The 17,510-nt window shown below is 41.5% G+C and overlaps 1 pseudogene; it reads right to left on the bottom strand.

Moving 5' to 3' along the window:
- Positions 1-4,062: 4,062 nt before the first annotated feature.
- LOC102846202 overlaps positions 4,063-17,510 on the bottom strand; it is a 65,497-nt pseudogene continuing 52,049 nt past the window's right edge.

The following is a 17,510-nucleotide window of genomic DNA, read 5'->3' as shown; positions in this document are numbered from 1 at the left end:
TTCTCTAAAGAAGAAAATGTCTACTAAGAACACTGGGCTTATGTCTTCTCAGGACAGTCTTTTACTCAGAATCCATGTAATCTCTGAAAAGAATACTGATTGGCTCTGCTTGGGTCAGGACAGACTCTCCAGAAAATGGAAAGTTGGGCCACATGATTACTGGTTTTGTAGAGGGCGTAGAGAATAGCCAGACCAAAGGGAAGGTTTTTGAGAAAAAAATGGTAGAAGTACTGACTTTCTCAGCCTTCCTTGCATCCAGTAGTGGACATCTGACATGGCTTTTGGCATATGAGATATATAATTAGATGTTTACTGGGAGTCTTTGAAATCTTTTTTACTCATTCCAAGAGATTAGAAAAGATTGACTCCATCTTTTTCTCCTTCTCTCTCATTTTGTTTAGCAGCTACATTGGAAACGAGAGAAAAAGTGAAGAGAATCACCTTGGTTTGATTGAAGTATTGACCCAACACCTGAAAACACCTGCCTCCAGATGTTAGGTCAAGGTAGTGTTCTCCCATTCCTATTGTTTGCTTTTTACATGGAAGAATCCAGACAATATTGCAAGAACCACTGTGTAATAGAACGACGGTGCTTAATCTGATGTCAACATCTCAGAGCCTAGGTAGTGTCCAATAGACACATATCTCATCAGCTGGTAATTGTGGTCATTTAAGAATTTAATTTTCTTCTCTCAATTTATGTGTATTATTTTTTCAAACTACTATAAAAGTTGTTAGCACAGAAATGCTTATTAAGTTGTCTCACCTCACTTAATAATATAACTGAGGTATTTCTTTTGGCTTGGGACACTGGCAAAAAATTTCTAAGACATGAAAGGTGTCTTCAAGAAGTTTGAGAGCCTCTGACTTGAGCATAAAAGAAACATTTACATGGGCAGAGTGGCATCAAGAGACTGCTTAGAGAATGATAGAAGGTTCTCTCTCTCTCAAAAACATCCCATAACACCAATAATAGTCTTCTACTTTATTAAGGGATCCTGAACTTGATAAAATGCAAGACTGTAATTATCATACTACTTGCTATTGTATCGATAAGACCAAGAGCATCTGCTGAAGTTTCTTCATTGAAACACTTGCCAGTTCCATTAAGACCTCTCCTACCCCACTCTCATAGCTGTCTGGGAGGCACATGAAAGCTTCCTAAAGTTAAAAAAGAAAAAAAAGAAGTCATGTGATTTTGTATCTGTCTCATTATCTTCTCAAGTTCAGGAACACAAGCTCTCTTCGTGGGCAGGAATGACAGGCTGATGACAACTCAAGTAATGTTCGTGACTCTAACCTTGATTATGACTGTATTTATTCACTGCCCTTCCACAGATGTCTTTGTTGCAGACTGTAAACTCTTGGGTTAGTGCTTGAACTAGCATAAAGCTCAGCTCATTTACCAAAGCTTATACAAATTCAACCAATTATTTATTGAGGACTATTTGCTGAGCATTCATCCTGTCTGATGACTACCTTTCCAAGGATTTTTCTTTACCTCAATGACCAAGACTGCCCCAGGAGCTGTGTAAACCACAGTCTGTGCTACTCCAGGATATCACTGACACAGACGAGAACTTTCTTGCATGATGGAAATATTTGATATCTTCTTTATGATATGGCTATGTGATTACATATTTGTATCAGACTTTATAATTAAAAATGTGACTACATTTAGAAGTCCCCAGCACTTGCCACTATTACAGAGGCATGGCGGATGAGGAGTTGTGAGAGGAACCAGAGGAGGGCCTTGGCACCCTAGCCATCCACACGGAGGTCACGGAAAGCCCAGAGGTGTTCACAGGTGAAGAAATGATGTCTCATATTCAGCATTTAAAAGGAGTATATAGTTAGAACCTATTTCTTAAAGAAAAAAGACTATTGGATGGTGACAGTTCTTCATGACAGACAAGTTAATTTAAATGATCTTGCCAAACAGTTGGGTATTGGGAGTGGAAGTCTGAGGTTTGGTGATGAAACAGCCAAGCTGGAAAAACTAAGAGTTGGCCAAGGATGTGCCACACCCCTAGCTCTCTCCTGTGATGATGGAGACGTGGGGTTTGTCCTGGAGTCTGCCTTCCTGGAAGGTCGACATGAGAAGGTATACACTGAGGCAGAAACAATTAGATAGCAATGGGTTTATACTTAAATTATACCTCAATAGATGTGACCTAAGAAAATGAAATAATATCTGTAAAGCTCTTAAAAATAGCGCCAAGGAGAGAATGCATTGAATGTGCCTTCACTGCTGTTAACAAGTCAGCTGGGAGACCTTCCCAGGCACAAAATACACATAGGCTACGGTCTACTGTTGTGGAAGAAGGATAGGCATTCTCCTCCCATGCTATTTCCTGCTTCTGAAAACCCTCTGGAGAGTCAGCTATGGGTCAGTCCCGACTCAACGGCGCACAGCAACAACAACAACAACGTGCTGTACTTTTGCTGAGGATTTGTCCAGAATTGCATCATTATTTTAAAAAACAACCAAATATAAAGAACCCAAACCCCTAACAAACTAAAAATGTTTTCTCTTTCAAGATGCTGACCTTAATTATGTGAGACTTACAAACATGGCCCTAGATCCAGCCTTCTTAAAACAAGCAATGGTGGGATGGAGTTGTACAGTATTTTCCTGTGGGTGCAAACTGTGTCCTGAAGCTTCTCTTTCAAAGAGTTGAGCTCAATAAGTTGAATTCCAGTTTTGCTACAAATTGCTGGGTGACCTAAAGTACGACACACATGTCTCCAGGCATCAGTTACCTCATCTGTAAATTATAGGAGTCAGAAGACCTTTTGCATACTAACTTCTAGCTCTGATGGTGTAGTCCATAGGGAGTTGCATCACAGGTCCAAAGGTATCACCTTCTCTGGAAGTTCAAGTCCACTAGTGGCTAAAAGGCACAAAGATGGAGAATCTTTTTTGGTGATTTACAGCCTCAGAAACCCTCTAGAGTGTCAGCTATAAGTCGCTTCCAACTCCATGGCAATGAGAACAGGAGTGAGAATGAGGAGGCAGACACATTTAAGTCATTCACCAAGAGCTACCAGCTGTAAAAATTCTCTGGGTCAGGATTTTCTCATATACAAATGTTGGCCGGCTAATCAAAAGGCTGGAGATTCAAATCTATCAGTACCTTCTTGGGAGAAAGATAGACAGCCTCTACTCTCTTCCCATAAAGAGTTACAGCTTCAGAAACCTGACCCAGGATTGCCATGAGCTGGAGCCACGTAGAAGGCAGTGGCCTGGATAAACGGGACAATAACAAATGTCCCCATAGGGTCGTTGTGAGGAACTAAAGCAGTCATGTACATGAGAGTGCCTAGTTTCAAGCCCAATAATTAGTTGTCTTTCTAGTCCTTTACCTTTTCTTCACTCAGTCTTCTCTTTATTTCTCCTTCCCTTCTTGTGAAGAAAATGCCTTCTCGTGTAGTTCTAAAAGCATTTGATTTTATGACATTATTTCATAAAACCTTGCATCTGCATATTCAAAGTTACATATGCCAAGTAATGTTGCCCAGTGAGAGTGCTGACAATTAGTTAAGATAATTAAAATAAAATTGCAGCTACAAGAAAGATGGGATGGCTCAGATAGCTAAAAGCAGCCTCTTGCTTTCCTAGATATCTCATTGCCTTTTCTAAAGGTTTCTTTGCACTGAATATTCACTTTATTCATTCAACAAATAATTTCTCTCTCTCTTTTTTTTTTTGAGTGACAAGAATGTTTATAAATGATTCCTGCATAAAATCCCAGCCCAGGGAACCATCAACACACTCGGTGGTCTTCACTGTTCACCCTCTTTCTTCCTTACCAGAGCCATCAACTTAAAGCAAGGGTGGGATATGCTGAACCAGATCCAAGCAGAGGCCTAGTGGCAAGGAACCTGAGCTGCTCTTCCCGCCAGCCTTTGGATCAGTCTGAGAACCTTCCAGTCTTCCCTGAGCCAACCTGGTTCAAGTGCAGCTGTGATCTGGCCTTAGCCAGAAAATCAGGCCAAGGTCAAGGTTGTCCCCACAAATCCATGTCTCACTGGGGCAGTGGCAGAGTTGAAGACAGTTTCTCATTCCTCTTTGCTGAAGAGGACATGTCTTCTGTCCTTGCCTGCATTGTGTAGCCTCTTTCAACTTAAAAAGTTCTCTAGCTTCTTGCTGCATTTCAGCTCCTTGAACTTCTCAGCGATGGCCAACTCACACTGCGTGGACTTCTTCAGGAAGTATGGCCGATGGCCCTGCTGGACCTGAACTTCGCACCCTAGGCCTGAGCTCGATGCTCCAGCTTCAGGGTGAGGCCTGGCTCAGGCTCTACAGCTTCTTGCTACTCTATTTGTGGGAGTAACAGCTGCTGTTTCTGGTGCTTGTTCTTCTGAACAGTGTTTCTTCAACTGCTTTTTCACAATCTCTTTCTCTTTGCCTCGGCTATCATTCAGGAATTGTTATGTTTTGTCAAACACCTCAGGATTACACTTCCCTGACAGATCATCAAAGCAGGGATCCCTGGCCACCTTTTACTGATGGGGACAACCTAACGTAAAAGCGGCACCCGAGCTATTGCTGACATTTCCAGAGGCTTGTGCTTATCTAGAACACATTGATTTTGGGCAAGTGGTCTAGAATCTTGCTTTCTAGTGCTGTTACAGACCACCAATTGTTCATATTTCTTGGGCCCCACTTTGTTCTGCAATTCCAACAGCTCTTCAAATGACATATTGGATGTGCCCTCGCACAGGTCGTGCCTCAGAGCCCTGGACTCCAGGTCTGCGCCACAGCGGGGCCACACTGGGGCCTGGAGCTGCAAACCTGTCTTGTGATCTCAACAAACAATTTCTATGCCCTTCATGTACCAGGAAAATCACCTGGAATAGTGCTAGGCACTAGGGATACAGAAATGAATCAGATTGTAAATTGGTCTTTAGCTCAAAAAAGCATGAGTGCAAGCAGCAGCTATTGAATAGAAGCAACTCATGTTCACAGGGGCTATGATAGGGGTTTGTTCCAGACACATAAAGGCCACAAAGAAAGGCTTGGTGGGTTCTTCCATGTAGCAGTTAAGGAAGCATATACAAAGGCATCAAGGCTGGACAAGAGTCCATGAAAATGAGGAGGTGTTACTGGTGGTAATTAAGGGAAGTGCTCGTGGAGGCAGACATGCAGCAGCCTGGACTAACAGTAAAATACTCCAAAAGGGAGAGTGTAGGACGTAGGTGGTGGGCTCAAACCTGGAAGCCCTTGAGAGACCCTGAAGAGAGGCCTCAGGTGGGAAAGATGCCAGTTTCTACAGAATTATTTGTTACAGAAGATAAAAATCAGTGAGTCCCAACTCAGCTGCAAATCACCTCCAAAACATTCTCTGTTGTGTGTGAGGTGTCTGGAAATGACTCTCCACAGTCCTTCATGGCTCCAATCATCACTGGGTCAGTTTTTCTCTCTCCACATCAGGTCACAATCCTTACAAGAAATCTAAGATACAAGCCATTGGATTCAGTTCTGATGCCTGGGCTGATTTTTTTTGTTTGGAGTATTTATTAAGTATTTAAATATGGCCCAGGTTTTACTATCTAGAGGTTCAAGTACAAGTTTAGCAGTTGCAGATTAGAAAATTTATTATCCACATAATTATGGGTTATAATTTTCTACTAAAATTAGACATGAGATCAATATGGAAATCAAGAATTAGCAGGCCTGACAGTCAACATTATTATGGATGAAGAGAAGATTGAAGCTGTCGATTATTTCATCTTGCTTGGATCAACAATCAACACCCTTTATACCAGCAGTCAATAAATTAGGACATGTATTGCTTCGGGCAAGTCTACTGTTAGGGACTTCTCCAAAATACTGAAGAGCAATTATGTCAGTTTGCAGACTAAGGTGCACTTGATTCAGGCCATGGTCAGAAAGCTGGACAATGAATAAGGATGATAGAAAAAGAATTGGTGTCTTTGAGTTATGGTGCTGGAGAACAGTACTGAATATCCCATGCATTGACAAAAGAACAAAGATATGTCCTGGAAAGGGTGAAGCCAGAGTGGTCCTTGGAGGCAAGGATGGTGATGTTTTCATCGTTCATATGTTAGACATGTACCTAGGCAAAGCTATTCCTGGGAAAGGGACATCATGCTTGGAAAGATGGAGGGTCGGAGAAGGAGAGGCAGGCCCCTGGTGAGGTAACTGACATTGTGACTTCAGCAATGGGTTCTAGTGTCTTAGAGATGATGAGTATGGCAAAGAACAGGGTAAGTTTCAGGTTGGCTGTTCATGGAGTCGCTATGAGTTGTACTCGACTTGACAGCAGCTAGCAACAATAACATGGTCTTGGGTGGCCTAGTGGTAAGAAGCTGCACTGCAATCCCAAAGGCGTGCAGTTTGAATCTGACCCACAGGAGAAGAATGGGCAATCTTCTCCTGTGCGATTTACGGCCTCTGAAAACGTGCTCGTGGGTCAGCTATGGGTCAGTTCTAATTCCACAACACACAACAACTACAAACATGTACTGCAGGCTTTTAAACTTGCCAAAACTTGTGTAGCAGTCTGATCCACACCATTTTGAAGAAACAAAATCCAGTTCCTTGCAGCCACCCACTGTCACAGCAGCACGAGGAATCTAAGCTGAAAGTCAAAAGAAAAAGAAGGTCGTCTTCATCTTCTCAGATTTCATTGAAGGCTCTGAAAATCACTCAGGGCTTCAAGCTTAGATGCCAGTAAGAGGAAAAGTGTGAGCCTTAGAAAGAAGGAAGAGTGTTGTTATACTGTAAAACCGGGAAGAACACAGTTTGGCCTCTCTGCCAAATAAATAGAGGTGGCAGGGCTATGCATAAAGATAAAGCAAAACTGGAACAAAGGGAGATGGTGAAGAAGTAGCAAAAGGAGCAAAGAAATGTCTTCACCTTTAGAACTAACTAACCCTCTCTTCTTGAAGATGACACAAGATAGGACAAGATTTGGATGTATTGTTTGTAGGGTTGCTATGAGTCGTACTCAACTCGACAGCACCTGACAACAACAATTTGGCAAAATGATTTTTTTCTCATCTAAATGGTCATATTTACTTTCTTTTGCCTCCATACCTTCAGTTTCTGCCTATGCTTCTTCATTTCTCCTTTCCTTCATTCCTTTTTTTCTCTCAAACGTTTTTCTTCTTTACCCTCTCTCTTTTTCTTAGTGCTCTTACTTCTTCAGTCTCTCTTTTAAAGTTCAAATGGAAACACCAGCCTTAATCCTTGAGAAGCAGCTCTGTTTTCCCTGCCATAGCATTGCACAACTTGTGGTATGGCTCCCTGCCACCATTAGCCATGCACTGAGGTTTTACGTCGCCAGGGAACATCTTGTACAATGCCACTTTTTATCAAAACCAAATAGCATAACAATGCATACAGTGCCTCGTTCACATAAGCTCATAAGATTTCACTACGATAAAAAGAATAAAGTTGAAATAGAAAATCCATCTCCATTTGAAAATAAATAGTTCAGCTGCCTCTCCCTGCCACCCCCAGTCCTTTCTAGAAGCCCCCACTCCTCTTCTTGCTCACCTCCCCACCCTCTTGTCATCAAGTGTTTCCTTTGGCCTCTAACTGTGCAGGTTTCACCAGTCTGGTGACCCATTAGGACAGGGTTGCACCACCTCGGGGTGGAGCTTGAGAGGTGGGAGGGAAGAGGCTTAAGCAAAAAGTCCCACTAAAGCTGGGTTTGATTCCCAGACCATCACTGTACCATAATTCTGAAAAAGCGAGCATGTCTTAGATGTAAGTCCCCTCATTTGGGGCCTCATACCAAGAGCAGTGGAGAAGAATACCCCTGTTGAGCAAGGTCCAGCCACTATTTAAGAGGAACCTAGTCCTGATCATCAGCCTAAAGGTCTTCTAAGTCAAACCCTCTGAACCAGGAGCAGGAGCTGGGAAGAACCGGCTTAAGATTCCTGTATCGTTGGCCAAGGCTGTCATGATATTCAGCTTGGGGAGGTTGCAAATGATCACCAACAATAGAGCTAACAGGAATACTGACCTTCTGTCTGTCTCCAGATTCCTGGTTTTGTTCCCTCTACAAAGCCTCCTTACAGGAAGCTCTCAATAGGGAAGTTTTCTACTGATCCCTGGGTACAGTAGCAATATCTGTAACTCTGGGTAGTGCAACAGAGGGTTGGAGAAGGAGGCAACTTGCTAAAAGGTCAATGAGAAAAGATAATACCCAATTAGAGAGCCCTGGTCCTTCTTATAGCACAGGGTGAACATCCCCTGCCCTGTCCCATCCTGCATCTACCTGATTTGTGGACCCCATTCACTCAACAAATACTCACTGGATTTCTTCTGTCTACGAGTACTCTTCTAGACTCTGGAAGAATTCAGATGTATGTGAGACAAAGACCTTGATGATATGGCAGGTGAGGAGGTACAAATTATCAGTGAATCAAGAGTGCTATGAAAGTTTTTTCTTTTCTTTCCCTGTTTGAGGGGATCTGTTGTTGTTAGTTAAGATAAAGGCATGAATGTGGGGAATGTGGTTACTTTAAATTAAGGTGGTCAGGGTGCCTTTTCTGAGGAGGTGACACTTCAGTGAGCTCTATGTAAGGAGAAGGAGGAGAAGAGCATTCCAGGCTGGGAATGGCAAGTGTGAGCCCTCAACAGTTGGGGGAAAAGCCTGGGACATGGGAAGAATCAGTCAGAAGACTGCTGAGGTGGATTGAAATGGCGCGGGGCAGGGGCAGTGAGGATCTGCAGATCTCCAGGCATGGCCCACTCCTGCTACCAGCCACCAGCCCATCTACAGTTACCTGTCCCTTCCTGAGTCCATCTAAATGAAGTCTGTCAAGAGCTTGTTTGCAGACTCTCTGGTTTCTGCTATGTGAGGGGGCCTTCTGGCTCCACACGTACTACCCTGTAGAGCTCCAGCCCCCTACCTCCCTGCCCAGGCCCCAAGCTCAGAGATTAGTGAGTGATTTCTTTGGGTGTCAGCCTTTGGGTGTGAGACTTAAACTCTTAATTCCAAACCATGATGACATGGGTATCAGATTGCCAGTGTGTGCCAGATGTTCTGTCAATGAAAGATTTCTCTTCTGGCTTTGGTTTTGAGTAAACCAGAGGTTTGCTGAAGCCCTAATTTAAGTAAAACAAACCAAATGAATTTTCAAAAAATGAACTAAGCATAGACTTCAATGAAAGTCTCTGTGAAAGCATATATACATTTAAGGAAAAGGATTTTTAGTAGGGAGGGGAAAGGGAAGCTGTGAAGAGCATGCGCTCCATTCAGATTGTCTAGGTTCAAATCCTGGCTCTGTCACTTCTTAGCTATGTGACTTTAGGCACATTACACATCCTCTTCATGCCTCAGTTTCCTCATGTGTAAAATGTGAAGAGTGTTGTCATTGTTGTTAGGTGCTGTCAAGTTGAATAGGACTCTGGTGACCCTGTGAACAACCCTGCCCTGTCCTGTGCCATCATCGTCATCTCTGACACACTTGAGCCCATTGTCGAAGTCAGCATGTCAATATATCTCATTGCAGGTCTTCCTCTCCTTTGCTGACCCTCCATCTTTTCAAGCATTATACTCCTTTTCAAAGAGTAGCTTCACCTAGATACATGTCCAAAGTATAAAAGCATTGCTATGATTATTCAAGAAGGTAGGGCACATGAAATGCTTAGAGAAACTTTTGGTAAATAAAGAACCTGTGGTTGCTAGCTTTTCTTGCTAAAGGGGAAATGCAGATGGTCTTCTGGGTGTACATTCACTCTCGCTTAGCTCCACTGGGTCCAGCAACAGATGGCTAAGGCAAAGTTTGTGGGTTCAGTGCTTCACATTCATCTGTTGGCTGAATTTATCCCCAGAATCATGCCACACACATAATGTCAAGTCATTCACCTCACATGCTTCAGCCCCAGAAGGAAATCAATTCTTCTTTCTGAAGAGAAAAGTGTAAAGCCATCTTGGTGAGAAAGTGGTCCTTCTGCAAAAAGGTATACATTGCTCTCCAGAAGGGAGCATGTGGACTTGGCTAACTAGTGAATCACTCAGGTACCAAGAGAAATTTAGTCCCAGAACATTGTCTTTAGGTCTGAACTTCCAAATTGCCAAACTTTTAAAGCAATTTATACTTGGATTCAAATAAAATTTTGTCAGCACCCTCTTTCTCATTGTCAAGTACTCTCTTTGTTTTTCTGACTACCCTTAAAGCATCTCTAGAAAAGATTTCTAAAAAACCCCAAAACCTAAAAACCAAAACAACACAAACCAAAACACTCAAAACTGGCTTAGCTATCTAAATCCCTAAAAGGAGACATTAACATAAATTTCCCCAATTATATATCCTTAATACAACCCATGTGGGTTACAGCTTTTCTGTGGAAGAAAGATGGGTAGTCCTCTACCATGCAATTACTGCCTCTAAAAACTCACTGGAGGGTCCGCTATGTGTCAGTTCCAGCTGTATTGTACACAACAACAACATGTATTAACTTGCTTTTGAAAATAATATACTTGTTTAAACAGATATAGTTGTAGAATTCAAAAGGGCAATTCCTTTTTTTTTATGTCTTCCTACCTGTAAGCCAGTTCCCAAGAAAACAAAATATTTCCAACCCTTTTATCTATTTCTTTGGCATTGTTCTCAGAACCTATATTGCTAGTTTTTGCTTTTCTAATATTAAACATTTATCTATGGGCTTTTATTATGGAGGACAACTATTTAGCTCTTTATACTACCTCTGTTTTATACCTAGCCTAGTGGATAGAAAGTTATGCTCACAAGCCAAAGGTGGGTGATTTTAATCCATGTCCCTCCGGCCTGGTTTTAATTGGTTTTGATCAAACATTCTTCTAAGTGATATAGCACTGGTCTGTCCATTTGCTGTACAGCGGTAACTCATGGTTGCGGCGATGCTAAACACTGTGACACTATATGTCAAATGTGATAATGGTTACCCATGGTGGACAGTGTTTGGTGGAGCTCCCTGATTAAAACTAGCTTGGAAGCAGAAGTGGCATCCACGTCCAAAATAGCTTGACTCTGGAAACTTTATGAACTTGGAGAAATGATGAAAGTTATACAAATGTGGTCTTTTGTTCAGAGGATCATATAAGTAGTCTATGACTCGCCAGCACTTAACAACAACATCAAAAAGTCAACTTGATGGCATCTAACAATTTAAAAACATATACCTCCAACCACTTCCTCTTCCACAGCCATTCATAGATAACTATGTTACAATTTTGGTTAACTAATTGCTTACTGTGAAATACCTAATATCTGTGTGAAATATCGAATATCTGTGAAAGTAATGGTCACGGATGAGTCACATCATATACCATGCGTCATTTTCAGACTTATACACTTTTTGTCATCTACAGTTGATCATTGCCTTTTTGTTTGTTTGGTTTTATGTAACTAACCCTCATTCATTCTCCAGATTCTCACATATAACTAGAAAACTTCTCGCAGTGAAATAAAATCCATCATGCAATCAAGGGATTTATTTTCTTTATTTGGGGGGTGTGTGTATATCCATTTTGAGTGCACTGGGGGTTCAGAAGTAGACTCCTCATCTTTCATGCAGGAGGTTTGTATTCTGTTTCTGAACAATACAGTTTATATGCAGCCACCACCCATCTGTCAGTGGAGGCTTGCAAATTACCATGATGCTGAACAGGCTTGAGCAGCGCTTCTGGGCTAAGATGGATTAGGAAGGAAAACATGAAGATCTGTTACTGAAAACCAACCAGTGAAAACCTTATGGATCACAACTAGTTACAGGGATAACACAGGATGGGGCAGAACTTAGTTCCATTGGGTTTGGGGTCGCCATAGGTCAGGACCATCGTTGGCAGCTAATAACAATGATATACACCTTGGAGACTCTTCATCCTCCCACTCCAGTCCAGCCTAGTTACTCTGTAAGTCTGTTGTTCTACTAATATTTTGGTGTTTCTCATATAATCATCCTATAAATTCCCTGAGCCTCTCTCCAGAGTTGGAGCCTGGATTCCAGAGCTTGGATTACAGACTCTTTAGTTTTGTTAAGAGAATCATATCTGTATGAGATGTGCTATTTTTTTTAACTATGAATATCTGAAAATAATTTTACTGTTTGTTCCCACTTGATTTACTGTTGACAAATCAGTCTACTTTAATGTAAACATACTGATGCTTATTTGACACATACATTTTGATCTTTGATCGACTTTAGAGCAGGAGAATAGATGTGTACTTGAGCAGGACTCTCTAGCCCTCTTGTGAAAGGACTCCTGCAGACATAAATACCTGACTTTGCATGACATGGAATCTATAGCAAGATAAAGCGACAACTAACACCCTCCTTCATCCTCCATCCATGTTTTCACTGAGCAAACATTTTCAGAGTGCCGATAGTGTGTGCCGTGCACTGTCCTTAGTGCTAGGACTTGTTTTGATTTGGGATGATTAATTCGTATGTATTTATTTTGACAGGTTCACATGGGGCCCTCAGGCCATATGGCAACACTGAGACTCTTCTTTCAAACTGCTCTCCTCAACTAGGTCAGCTTCCCTTACTTTAGTCAGCAGAAGCCAAACTCAATAGATGAGCTTGCCAAGAGAAGGGCATAACAATGAACAGCAGATTCTTGCAGGTATCACTGTGCCAACAGTATAGAGGAACTATTGTTTCTAGTTGTCTATAGTAGAGGGGTTCTGAGGGGTCAGGCAAAGCTCAGTCCCATCTCCAAGATAGGGAATGTACCAACACTTGGGAAATCAGCGGGTCTCCCAGCAAATGGTCCACTTTGCCCTCACGAGCCCCTTGCAGAGGATCTCAGAACAGAAAAACAGTGCAGAAGGTAATTACAATAGCAGCTACCCCAGCAATAATAATTGTTGCTGTTATTCTTGTTATTGAAGCAAAGGGGAAATAATACTTAACTGTGGTTGACTGTAACACTAGCATGTTGCTTGGGTCCCAGTAACATTTAAGATGTAATACACACTTCTGTGTTCTATCTTCTGTGGAGCTCTGATGGCCTAGTGGCAAGAATCTGTATTGCAATCCTGAAGGTGTGTGGTTCAAGGCCACCAGCTGCTCCACAGGAGATGGGCAATCTCCTCTCATGTGATTAACTGCCTCTGAAAACCCACCCGAGGGTCAGCTATGGGTCAATTCTGATTCTATGGTACACAACAAATCAGGAACATTTAAAATGCAACACACTCTTCTGCTTTGGCAATCATCAATAGGCAAAATTATAAGAAAAGGATTGAACCAAAGTACAAATTATTGTCTTTAAAGAGTTTACCTTTCTGATCCTGAAATATGACTATTAGAGTTTATTCCAGAAACGTAATGAGGAATATTATATATTGCTAGGATTTTAAAATAATGAAATATATGAGAAAAAGATATAGATGGGGATATTTCTATAAAATTAATATCTTGAAATATCTAAATAGATGCCGAGTTTTAAAGATAAGCATATTCTTATTCAATGGAACTATACATTAAAATTACACAATAGAAATTTACACATAAATGTGTAAATAGGTTTATATTACACATTATTTTATATGTACACATATGTACATGTGTGTGTGTGTGTGTGTGTGTGTGTGTGTGTAATTCTGGTGAGTTGGTGGTGCTGTGTTGCCAACTCAAAGGCATGAGATTAAAATCCACCAGGTGCTCCTTGGTAGAAAAGCCAAGCAAAGGCCCCTCATAATATTTACTGCCTTTGAAAACCCACTTGAGGGTTAGGTATGAGTTGGTTCTGACTGGGCAGTACATAACAACACACACACCCACACCCCCGCCCCCCACTTGCCTGTCACTTTGTCATATTGCAGTGGCTTGTATATTCTTGTGAAATTAAAAGCTAACAACTTGCTAATAGTACTGAAATATTGCCCAATAGAGTGACAGAAAAAAAAATGAGTCCCTCAGGTTGGAAGTAACAAAAAAAAAAAATGACTGAGAGAACTGCCTCCTCAGATTAGAGTCAAACTTCATGATGCCAATGAAATAAAAATTTGGGACTTCTACTTGTCAGTCATTGTGACAAGACTCAAAATGAGAAGAAACAAGTATAAACACCCACTGCTGATTAGAAAGTGGACTGTACAAAGTATGAGTGAAGAAAATCAGAAGTCATGAAAAATGAAATGGCACGCCTGAAGATCAATATTCTAGCATTATTTCTGTTGATGTTAGGTGCCATTGAGGTAACTACAACTTACAATGAATGACCCTATGAACAATGGACAATGACTTCATGAACAATGGATTTGAACCTTGCCCTATCCTTTCCATCTCTGACATACTTAAGGCCATTGTTTGTCACTGTGTTGAGAGCCTTCCTCTCTTTTTCTGATCTACCTTTTCAAGCATGATGTCCTTTTCTAAGGACTGACCCTTCCTTCCAATATGCCCAAAGTATCCTTGCTTCTATGGAGTACCCTGGTTGCAGTTTCTCCAAGACAGGTTTATACTTTTGTAATTGACCTTACATCAATTGAGATATTTCAATATACTCACAAGTATAAGCTAAGGAATTTGGAGGCTAACTACCTGACCAACTGAGTGAGAGAGAGCCATATGTGTGTTCATTACAAAGAGAAGTGATCTGATAGAATGCAGTGATTACTAAATACTATCATTGATATTACACACAAGTGTAATTATGCTAGAAAGAATTTGTCGGGGAAATCAAAACAAAAAAAACAGTAGCAGCAGTACATTGACAGGAAATTTTCAGATATTAAAGTTAAATTCAGAAGAGATTATAAAATGAAGCCTATCAGGATGGATGATGAAGAGATTGAGATTGTTCACAGCTTCAATTTGCTCGGCTCCACGGTCAACACTCTTGGCACCAGTAGCCAAGAAATAAAAAAAAAAAAAGTATTGTGATGGGAAAGTCTGCGGTTAGGGACCTCTCTAAAGTACTCAAGAGCAATGGTGCCTCTCTGGAGACTAAGGTGCACCTGATACAGGCCATGGTTTTTGCAATCACTTGTTATGCATCAGAGAGTTGGACAATGACTAGGGAGGATAGAAGGAGAATTGACGCCTTTGAGCTGTGATGCTGGAGAAGAGTATTGAATGTACCATGGACTGCCAAGAAAACAAACAGATTCATCCTAGAGAGGGTTAAACCAGGCTGCTCCTTGGAGGCAAGGATTCTGGGGCTTCGCCTGACATACTTTGGACATGTTGTAAGGAGAGACAGGTCTTTAGAGAGGGACATCATGCTGGGCAGAGTGGAGAGACAGCGCAGGAGGGGAAGGCTCTCTATGAGGTGGATTGATTCAGTGACTGGGGTAATCGGGATGGGTGTGTCAGAGGCAATGAGATTGGCACAGGATAGAGCAGGGTTTAGGGCTGTTGTACATAGGGTCGCTATGAGTCGCAAACGACTCGACAGCACATAACAACAACAACAACAACATCATCATTGCTAGTGTTTGAGGACCCTTAGCTGAAACCAGAGACTACCAGAAAGATATTTGTTTGTGTTTTATTGATAATATAAAGGCATTGTACTGTGCGGATCATAACAAGTAAGAGAGGTAAGAGATGACATTAAAAAAATAAGTATTGCAGAACACTTAGTTGTATTCATGAAGAACATATGTTGACTAAAAGGAATCATTTGAACAGAACAAAGGGATCCTAGGTGGTTATAAATTAGGAAATGTGTGCTTGAGGGTTATATCCTTTTTTCGTATCTAATCAATCTGTATGCCGAACAATGATTGGAAGAGAACTAGGCATCAGGAATAGAGGAAAATTTACAAACAAGAGTCTCAGACATACATAGAAACAGATGAAACAATCTTGTTTGCTGAAAGTAAAGAGGATTGGAAACAATAACTGATGAAGTTATAAGCCTATAACCTTCTGTATAGAGTATCTCTCAACACAAAACAAAAATACAACTAGGTCACTGAACAACAACTTCATGCATAGAAAAGATTGAAATTGTCAACGATTTAATTTTGTTTGGATCCACAGTTAACTCTCATGGAAGCAGCAGTCATGAAATCAAGATTCTGGGAACCAGTTTACTGGGAGCCAGCTGAAAAAATTTAAAAAATTATAAAAATGTGAAAAAGTAAAGATATCAAACTTGGAGGCAAAGGTACACCTTATCCAAGTTAAGGTTTTTCCAATCATTTCATAAGAATGTGAAAGGAAAATCAAGCAAAAATGATGCCTCTGCATTACGGTGTTGACAAAGAATAGTGGATATATCATCGAGAGTCAGAAGAATGAACAAGTCTGTCCTGGGAGATGTACAGCCAGAATGCTGCTTTGGAGGGAGTGTGGTCAGACTTTATCCACTTACTCTGAACATGTTATCAGGAGGGACCAGATCCTGGGCAAACACATTATAATTGGAACTGACAGTGGCTGCAATAATAACATAATAATGACAAACAGGACCAGACAGCAGGGTTTTTTCTACTATACATAGTTGTTGTTATGTGCCATCGAAGCACTTAAGACTCATAGCGACCCTATGTACAACAGCCCTAAACCCTGCTCTGTCCTGTGTCAATCGCACTGTCTCCGATACACCCATCCTGATTACCCCAGTCACTGAATCAATCCACCTCATAGAGGGTCTTCCCCTCCTGCGCTGTCCCTCCACCCTCCCAAACATAGGAGAATTGACGCCTTTGAGCTGTGGTGCTGGAGAAGAGTTTTGAGGGTACCATGGACTGCTAAGAGAACAAACAGGTTCACCCTGGAGAGGGTTAAACCAGGCTGCTCCTTGGAGGCAAGGATTCTGAGGCTTCATCTGACATACTTTGGATATGTTGTAAGGAGGGGCCGGTCCTTGGAGAGGGACTATACATAGATGGGTCTTAAATCAGAACCATCTTCAAGGGCTTAAGATGGGTCTTAAATCAGAACCATCTCAAGGGCTTCTAACAATAATACTGGTGTCGGTATGTGTAAACCTAACAAAACTTTTATGCTTTTGAGTAGTTGTATTGCAGAGCAGTATTGAATATACCACTGATTGCCATAAGAGCAAACAAATGTGTCTTGGAGAAGGGCCAACCAGAATGCCCCTAGTGGTCAGGACTATGGGATTTCATGTCACATACTTCGGGCATTTCATCAGGAGGGGCTAGCTGTTGCAAGAGACATCAGGCTGGAGAAGTGGGTCAAAGAAAGAAAGGAAGACCTTCAATGAAATGGACGGACACAATGACTGCCACAATGGGCTTTTGGCAGTGATCATGAAGACGGTGCAGGAGAGGATGACGTTCAGGGTTGCTGTGAGTCATAGCAGAATATATATATGTTTGTATGTATATATATGTGTGTGTGTGTGTATGTATGTATGTATATAACTATAAGGAGCTTTGATGTCTAAATGGAGTCGTACTACTAACCCAAAGGCTATGCCACCCTGGCAGTGTAAATCCACAAACAGCTCCACAGAAGAAAGATGTGTAATCTCCTTCTGTACAATTTACAATCTCAGGAGCTCAGTGCTGGATTTGCTATAAGTCAGCTTCAACTTAGCAACTATGAGATATAGAAA

Source organism: Elephantulus edwardii, unplaced genomic scaffold (genome assembly GCF_000299155.1).
Source record: "Elephantulus edwardii isolate Elephantulus edwardi_28Jun2011 unplaced genomic scaffold, EleEdw1.0 scaffold00029, whole genome shotgun sequence".
NCBI classification, from domain to species: Eukaryota; Metazoa; Chordata; class Mammalia; order Macroscelidea; family Macroscelididae; genus Elephantulus; species Elephantulus edwardii.
The sequence above is the reverse complement of the archived record's forward strand: the minus strand, read 5'-3'. Positions and strand labels throughout refer to the sequence as shown.